Below are 9,799 nucleotides of genomic sequence, written 5' to 3'. Positions count from 1 at the left end.
TTGTATAATGTAATGTGTTTTCTAGCAGTTGTTTAAGGATTCTATAATGTAATGTGTTTTCTAGCAGTTGTTTAAGGATTCTATAATGTAATGTGTTTTCTAGCAGTTGTTTAAGGATTCTATAATGTAATCGCGGGTATTGAATCTCGATATTTAGCATGATAAGACTTCAAACTTACCGTTGAACCTATTATCAAAAGTCTAAAAGAAGAAAAATAAGTGGTTATAAACGATTGAATGATAAAGCGACGCCATATTTTTTTGTTTTGCAAAGCTGGTATGGAATTTTGAGTTATTCTGTTTTAAATGTATTAAATGGAACTCATTCACTTTTAGCTCGTTTTAACGCGTGTTTGGAGCTGTAATTTGGATAACTAAATATTCAGCATAAAGATATGTACCCGGAATAACTGGAACTCAAATTAAACATCAATTAAAAATTGACATAAATTGCGCTTATTATAAGGTTTAATAATAATATTTTACATTTGTTGATTTCAGTTATCCTATAAATAAATTTATACATTTGTTATTATTGGTTTGAAATTTAGAAACTTTATTTTACAAGAGTCTAAAGCTTAGAAAATGCGAAGCCACTTTCAAAAACGGTGGATTGTTTGTTTTGTTATAGAACAAAAGCCACATTGGGCTATTTGCTGTTCCAATTGAACCCCAGATTTTAGCATTGTAAGTCCGTAAACTTAGCGCTGTCCTACCGGGGGACAAAATGGCAGAACAACGTAATATTATCGCCATTAAAGACCCAATTTGTAGCACATAAAAAAAGTTAGTTTCATTGAATTTAATGCGAACGTTGAACACTTTTAATTTGAAAATAATATACGAAAAAAGGGCCTTTATATCGCTTTAGTTTGGCTAATATTTCTATTTAAATCTCTGACCCAAAATAACAGAGGACTATATGCTATACTGATTGTTTATTGAGTCAGTTGAAATAGACGTAACATCTTAACATTTAACGCGAGACTCAAATGCAGTTTCTAAATGTTGAATTCACACGTGTATATGAACCCTTCAATGGAAATATTTGCGAAAATTAAATCCACATACTGAAAATTAATAAGAAAATTAAATTAATGTTTAATATTTTAAAGCATGTGAGTTCAAATATTTAAGTCTGAAATACTCTCCATTTATACAGATAGTTGTTTACGTTATATTACAACAATTTTTTAATATGCATATTAACAAGTCACGTGACAACCACAGTGGTGGAACGGCATGTATCAGATCTACATTTTGACATTGATCGATATTTTGTAGTTAGGGCAACGCCACCGCTTTTTGGAAAAGCATGTGTGTGTAACAACCGTTTCCAACATAAAATATTCATCAAGATGTGTTCAGATTGTTGAACTTTCAAGACAGAAATATCCCTTTTCTTTAACGCCATTGGGAAACAAAGAAGAATGGATCAACTTGGATACCCAAGACCAATCAGAAAGAAACCCACAACAAGTCACGTTCCAGTGGTGGCAAGCAAAGTGCAGCGTCTCCTAACAGATGAGAAACCACGATTACAAAGGTCGGTGGCAAAAGCCGTCCACGTGTTCCAGGCAACAGTATGCAACATAATCAAGAAGGATCTCCACCTAGAAAGGCGATAAAAGTTTCTTCCATGACATATCCGTTCAACCTTCGCATACCTCAGGCAACTTCAGAATGAAACTGATATTCATGCTATTCCATACGAAGACACACAAGTTAAGTCGCCGGACACAATGCTTATGGATTTCTGAGATCGTCGTTTTCGTACGTTAAATGAATTATGGAAAGTTAGGAGAAAGGGTGATCGTGCTTTGGTCATGATCACCTTAGAACGGAGTCTTTTGCAATGGAAATTAAGCTGGAGGGTTGTTTTTAAGATGCACGGTTGTCAGATAGAGCATGACTGGAAGGAGTGACATGGACTGTAACGACGTGGTCATTCCTCAAAATCGTTTTAATATGACGTAATTTACCTCTGCACAAAGAATCATTATTACAAGTTTGCCAAAGAATTAAAAATTAAAGAAATTATATCAATCAAATTATAAATTCACTTCTAAAAAATAATATTGTTATGAATTATGAAATCAGTGATAGATATGCCTTTTTAAATAGAACAAGAGATCATCAGATGTCAAGGAGTTTTTTTTTTCATTTCACTGTATGATTCCTGCACATACACCAAAAAAAATCCAATTTAACTTCTGTACGTACATACGTTGATTTAAGGTTCCCGGAACTACGTAACTTCACTACGTAACTTCCGTGTAAATTTTTGTAGTATTAGATCATTCTACGACTTCAGTATTGTTACCACAAGAATCAATAATTTTCCACGTAATCTTTAAGGCAGTTCTGTGTTCTGGAGTCCAATATGTTTATAGCAACATGATTGACGTGTGGATGTCAGTCGTGTTGCTGTTATAAGGTGGTGTTTTATAAAGGTAACGATATGTTTAAATTTAAGTGTGTAGATACTTCTTTGTTTTGTTCACTCTTTAACCAAACATTGTAAAGGAATTCAATTCAGTGACTTCAAACCAAAGTACTGCGTTAGGAAACATTAAAAATAAGTATAAGGAGTGTAAATACATAGAAGAACGAAACACTGAATTAGTACCAGCAGTTGAAAGGTAGTGAATACTAGACACACTTCACTTATTCCTGCGCCCGGCATGGCCAGGTGGCTAGGGGGCGCTCGACTCGCAATCTGTGGGTCGCGGGTTCGAATCCCTATCCCACCAAACATGCTCGCCCTTTCAGCCGTGGGGGCGTTATAATGTGACGGTCAATCCCACTATTCGTTGGTAAAAGAGTAGCCCAGGAGTTGGCGGTGGGTGGTGATGACTAGCTGCCTTCCCTCTAGTTTGTTTGTTTGTTTTTTGAATTTCGCGCAAAGCTACACGAGGGCTATCTGCGCTAGCCGTCCCTAATTTAGCAGTGTAAGACTAGAGGGAAGGCAGCTAGTCATCACCACCCACCGCCAACTACTCTTTTACCAAGGAATAGTGGGATTGACCGTCACATTATAACGCCCCACGAGCATGTTTGGAGGGACGGAGATTCGAACCTGCGACCCTCAGATTGCGATTCGAGCGCCCTAACCACCTGGTCATGCCGGGCTACAAAGACAGATACGTTGACATTCAGATACAATCAGAATCATGTAGCAGGTTTGAAGTCAGATAAAGATGGTGATATACACTTGTAAGTAAGTGTGGACTGTCTAGAGGTGAGACAAGTAGTCAAATTTGGGTAGACAGACAGGAAATCAGGTTAACACAGATAGTCAGGCTTAAAGTCAGATAAAGATGGTGATATACACTTGTAAGTAAGTGTGGACTGTCTAGAGGTAACACAAGTAGTCAAATGTGGGTAGACAGACAGGTAGTCAGGTTAACACAAATAGCCAGGTAGTCAGGTTAACACAAATAGTCAGGTTAAAGTCAGATAAAGATGGTGATATACACTTTTAAGTAAGTGTGGACTGTCTAGAGGTGAGACAAGTAGTCAAATTTGGGTAGACAGACAGGTAGTCAGGTTAACACAAATAGCCAGGTAGTCAGGTTAACACAGACAGTCAGGTAGTCAAGTTAACGCAGGCAGACAGGTAGTCAAATTTGGGTAGACAGACAGGTAGTCAGGTTAACACATATAGCCAGGTAGTCAAATTAACACAGACAGTCAGGTAGTCAAGTTAACGCAGGCAGACAGGTAATCAGGTTAACGCAGATAGTCAGGTTTAAAGTCAGATAGAGATGCGAATGAGCACTGTCAACTAACCAGATAGACGGTTTAAATGCTTGAGAAAAAAAATATAGAGAGATGGATAGATAGAATGTGACTGAAAAACTAATCGACAAGTAGTCATATTAAACACAGATAAATATGACTGACAGATCAATAGCCAGAAACACGGACAGACAAACTAATAGATTTGTAACGAATTAACCACATTGTTTAAAGTATAACTGATTCTGCAAGTACTTTAATAATGTAATGTAACGAATCACACCAATTAGTTTTCTTGAAAGTTTAATAAATTTTTCATCTTCATTAGTGCCAACACCTTCCATTAGTCAGGCCGCTTGGGTATAGGCAAATTTGAATAAAACAGTGTGATGAACCTTGATATAGAACGAAACTCATTGCTTCTAACGGTTAGGATGAAACAAGAACTAAACAGAAGTCCTGCAGTACAACAATGTCTTATTGTATAGAACAGAAAAACTGCTCAATATATATATATTTTAAAATAGCGCGGAGCACGTTCCTTGTATTACTAAAATCATTACGCAATTCTTAATTCTTTTAAATTTGACCCCTCGTCCCACAATATTGGTTCCTGTCAGAAACATAGGCCTAAATATAAACCCTGCTAATCTGTAAACATGTTTGATGTTACTGTTGAGCTGAATTGAATTGCTGCATTACATATCCACCAGTAAAAGATGTTTTAGAAAACAGGCCCCACTGCCCCCCTCTGTTCTGGCCTGTTAGGAAATACCAAAGGTAGAAAGACAAAGTTTGATTTCAGCGTAATATCTATATATATATATACCGTCAATCATATATACTTACCTTTAAATACTGAGGTCCACTTTTACGTTTACAAACACAAGCGCGTGAAATATACTACCTCACGTGACATTCTTTACATAATTCGCTTATTAGTTTAGCCACATATTTTGAGCAGAAGAACGCTAGAAATACATTTTTGTGTTCTTTAAACTTTTGCACGTTTGAATTAGATTAGCAAAAATATTAGCAGCTTGTAAGAGATTTATCATAACAAAGCTTGTTAGCAAACTCAAATATAAAGAAATGATAAATAGATTATAAGATTAAAAAAATATGTTGCGTGGATAAAAAAGAAAAAAGAGAGTCTGTAAAATGATGTAGTTCTTATCTGACTAATGCGTTAACTAGTTTGGGTTCAAACATATACTCTACGTGAACATTTTCCATCATAGCTTGAACTTTAAAACTGATCCTCCGGTATTCTGAGTTCGATAAAGCTTTCCAGATAGTAGTCGTTCTTACTTACTTTTACATCTTACCATCATTGGACATTAGCTACGTCTGTGAGCCATCAAAAGACCAGACTCTGACGTCAGTTGCCATGGTTCGCTGCTGTTTTTCCACAATCCCCGTTTCCTGGGTTATTCGATCGTAGAGCAATCCCTCCATCAAGCAGCGAGGCAACACATAAAACCACTACATTTGTCTGTTTCTCTGAACTTTGTGAACTTAAGAATATGATTATAGAGATGCAAAGGTTTGAAAGCTCTGATTTGAAGTTGGTTTGAAATACCTGACTTCTTCGTTTTTGTAATCTTAATGTAAGGAATATCAGAGTTAAATCTGGATTATCCTTCAAAAAAAAGTATTTTTCTAATTCCCGAACAATAGTAAAATAAACAAACTTTAAGTGAAGCTTGAAAGCTGACGTAAGTTTCCCGAACAATAGTAAAATAAACAAACTTTAAGTGAATTTCCGTCAGTTTCAAGCTTCAATTAATGGAGATTTATTATATTCTCTCTACATTTATTTTCTAAATATTTTGTACACTTCACTGTTATTTGTTATTACTCGAACAGCTTCTGATATTTTCTCAAAACTAATATGTTTTAAATCTCTCTGTTGGTCACGTGCTTTGGCTGATACCTCAGTCAATTTTCCTTTCCAGGGCAGGAACATGACTCAATGGTCAGCGTGCCGGACTTTGGATCTGCTGTTCCAGTGTTAACGTCCCGTTAAGACAAAAAAGAAAATCGCGCTCCGCACTCATGGACTGTGGATGCGTTATAAGAGCGACGGTCATTATAAGGTTAACGGTCAAATCCAATTACTTGATTAGTCAAGAGCAGCCAAAGAGTTGGTGGTGGGTGGTGTTGACTAGATGCCTTCCCTCTAGTCTGTCGGTTCAAAATTACGGACGGTTAAGGCAGAGAGCTCTTGAGTAGCTTTACGCGAATATTCGAAAACAAATAAACCTTTTATTTTCAAAAATCAGGTTTCTTACCTCTAGTTTTTAAAGATCTAGTTTCGTGGCTTTATTCTCGAAAAATCAGATTTTACTCTTCAAAGTTTTCAGCCTTTAACTCTATAAATGTAGTTTCTAACTTAGGTCTTTACTGCTCTGTATGACAGATTTGTGTCTCAAAAACTTACGTTTCCTGACTAGTGTAACCGTAGAGCAAATATTCGACCCTGTCGCCAGTATTTGAAATGCAGTATTTATAAACTTAAAATTAAACACTTTTCTTTACACACATTTATGTGATCTGATTTTAGTTAATAGGAATTACATGATTTTATTTTTAAAAGAATCATGTTTAACATGAAACTTCAATCTACTGATCGTATAATTTTCGAAAGAAAATATTAACTGGATTTTTCCTTCGCATTGCTTCAATTTCTTCAACCTATTACATTTTTTTAAAATTAATTTCAAGTTAAAGAGAAATACAAATGAAATGTTTATGACGCTATAGTTCGAGCACGATGTATTTTTGTTTTTAGAATCTTAAAGAAAACATGTCAAATTTCCATAGAATTAGACGATAATACGAAAAGGTTTCCGCGTTTTTTTAACCAGCAGCAGTGTTTTACTACAAGTTAAATAAGTTTTCTTCCAGAAAACGTAATACAACAACGATTTTTTAAGTTATCAAGTTGAGGATAGAATCACATTTTGACTCCCACCAACTGAAATGTGCCCAATCTGCTTTCCGAATACGATTCGAGCATTATAACACAGCCAGCAGATATCCACGAATTTTCAAACATGCCACGAATGGAGGCTCGAAGTGAACAACGTCCCCACCCTTCCTTTTTATCTTTGTTGTTGAAAAGCTGGATGTTAGTAGTTGCGCCAAGTTCAGCCACGTTGAGCTGAGTTTTCTAGAACAGAGTTGCATTAAATTTCGAAGACTGTTTCTACGTCATAACACAGTTCTTGTACAATTTTTCTGAAAACATCTTACACAGAGTTTTACAAGATAACATGGTTAATCACAAAAATGTAGGCTCTAAAACATATATATATGGCATTTTATGAGACTTTTAGATAATTAGATGTACTTCCACAGGGTCCCCAAGTGTTCTGTTTCAAGAGTAAATAAAACTAAATTAAGAGTAACAAATATTTCTATATCTTGCTTTTGAAGTTCGTATGTCATGCTGTGTTGTAGCCTATAGAGTGCACGATTCTTCTCGTGATTCATGGCATGCGCACGTTTTACTTACGTCACGAAAGTACAAATTGCAACGTTACCCTTCCCTTATGTGACGTCATTTTAGTGTCTACTAAATGACTGATAGACAACACACTACTGCGAGTGCTTAAAACAGGTGACCCCTCCAGGCGGCCTTCGGCCCCTTTTCGAGGAAATAGGTGTTAGTTTGGTTTGAATTTCGCGCAAAGCTACACGAGGGCTATCTGCGCTAGCCGTGAAATTTAGCAGTGAAACACTAGAGAGAAGGCAGATAGTTATCACCACCCACCGCCAACTCTTGGGCTACTCTTTTACAAACGGATAGTGGGATTGACCGTCATGTTATAACGTAAATCATTCAACTCTACGTGCTGAAAGCCCCCCCCCCTCCAAGGTGGCTCAGAGGTAAGTCTGCGTGCTTACAACGCAAAAAATCGGGTTTCGATACCCGTTGTGAGCACAGCACAGAGAGCCCATTGTGTAGCTTTGCATCAAAACTAACGTGCTGAAAGCTATACGATAGTGTTTTTGTTCATTAAACTATAAAATACAAACAGTGTATTTCCATATAACCTTTAGGTGATATATAAATGTAGATCTTGCTGATCAGGTAAATATAAAATAAAACATTGTACATAATATTTTCCATCATAAAGAATTTTACTTATTTCCCTGTGGCCAGGTGATTAGGGCGCTTAACTCGCAATCTGAGGGTCGCGGGTTCGAATCCCCGTCCCACCAAACATGCTCGCCCTTTCAGCCGTGGGGGTATAAAATGTACGAAAATGAAACTGGGTAGCAGACACAAACCGTGGCGCCACGAACGACATGTTACCATGGCACCAAGGATGATACGGTGCCATGGCGCCAAAGAACGACATGTTGTCTTGACGTCAAGGACGACATGTTTAGTGCCTATGTTCATAGAATATTTTCGACCATTCGACCGAGTAATGTCACCGCAAATAGGCTTACGGCTAGAGAATTTTCCAGAACATTTCCAAGGAAGAATGTAGGGATATCGATATTATTGAACGATGTAGAGCCAAATGACACAGCATTTCGAAGATAAAAGGGTATTTAGTATAGCAACAGACTCTAAAATGACTACCCAAACCAATCATGATCAACGTCTTCTTAAACAAAGTGAAGGTGCTATGGCTACGAAAAAAGAATCCTCCGACTCAAAAATGTCATCGTAATGAAGGAGGGTGTATATATACATATATATATATCTTGGTACCATTAACAAGATAATAACAATGATTTGAAGTTAACTGAAGCTCAAAAGCCAAAGTTCTATCAAACTCCCAGCATACCCCGAAATTAATATCTGTTTTCAAGAGAAAATGGCTGAAATTACGACAATCTCATTCGACCACAGGGCTGCAAAGTCCTCCCGATGCGTCTCTAAAGAATTGTTTGCCCTTGGTCTATTTAAACATCCACATTCAGTGGTCAAGTAATGTGATCTAAGGTATACTTCAATGTCCCCAGAAGCTTATTACACTAAAAATCGTATAAAATGTCGGACAATAATGAGTACTGTGCACTAGCAAAGATGGAAGAAATAGTTCCAAGGGTAGCTCGAGATCGAGAACATCATTATTATAAAAAAAAAGATTAGCCTCAGTATACTAATTATGACGAAGACAAAGCTCTTTAATATTCTTATAAATATTGATGGCAGTCTTTGATTTATTATCTATGTCGTTCTTTACACTAGTTACTATAGATAATGGCTTATGTAAATTTTATGGAAGACGAGCTTAACAGACCTGAATATCTTAAATACTAAGTGAATCTGAAAGAGGCAAGACATCATGCCAGAAAAGTACTTAAACGACACTAAGAAATCCTGTAATTAAAACCACTACTTGTAACGTTTCGGAGACTTAAGCTTAGTCAAAGCTGTTGAAACTTTTGTATGTACATGTATTTGTTTTTAGTTTTAAATTGTGAGTTTCTGACTTAGGCTTAAAAAAGATCTCCGTTGGATCTCCACAAAGATATATATATATATAACACATAGTGATTTGAAAATAATTTTACTTTTTAAGATGAGTAAAAAGTTATAAGTTTTTTAATTTAAAAGAGAGGTTGAAGGTCACAAATAAATGACCAAAACTTCGTTTAATAATGAATTGTATAACAGAAAGGATTATTTTGTGTTGTTTTGTTTATTGGATAAAATTTTGAAAATTTATTCAGCTGTTAATCTAAATTATTCCGAGACACTACGTAGATAACGTTGTAAGTTATTAATCTAAATTATTCCGAGACACTACGTAGATAAAGTTGTAAGCTATTAATCTAAATTATTCCGAGACACTACGTAGATAACGTTGTAAGCTATTAACCTAAATTATTCCGAGACACTACGTAGATAAAGTTATTAATCTAAATTATTCCGAGACACTACGTAGATAAAGTTGTAAGCTATTAATCTAAATTATTCCAAGACACTACGTAGATAAAGTTGTAAGCTATTAACCTGAATTATTCCAAGACACTACGTAGATAACGTTATTAATCTCAATTATTCCGAGACACTACGTAGATAAAGTTA

Source organism: Limulus polyphemus, unplaced genomic scaffold (genome assembly GCF_000517525.1).
Source record: "Limulus polyphemus unplaced genomic scaffold, Limulus_polyphemus-2.1.2 Scaffold7012, whole genome shotgun sequence".
NCBI classification, from domain to species: Eukaryota; Metazoa; Arthropoda; class Merostomata; order Xiphosura; family Limulidae; genus Limulus; species Limulus polyphemus.
Note: the sequence above shows the minus strand (reverse complement) of the source record.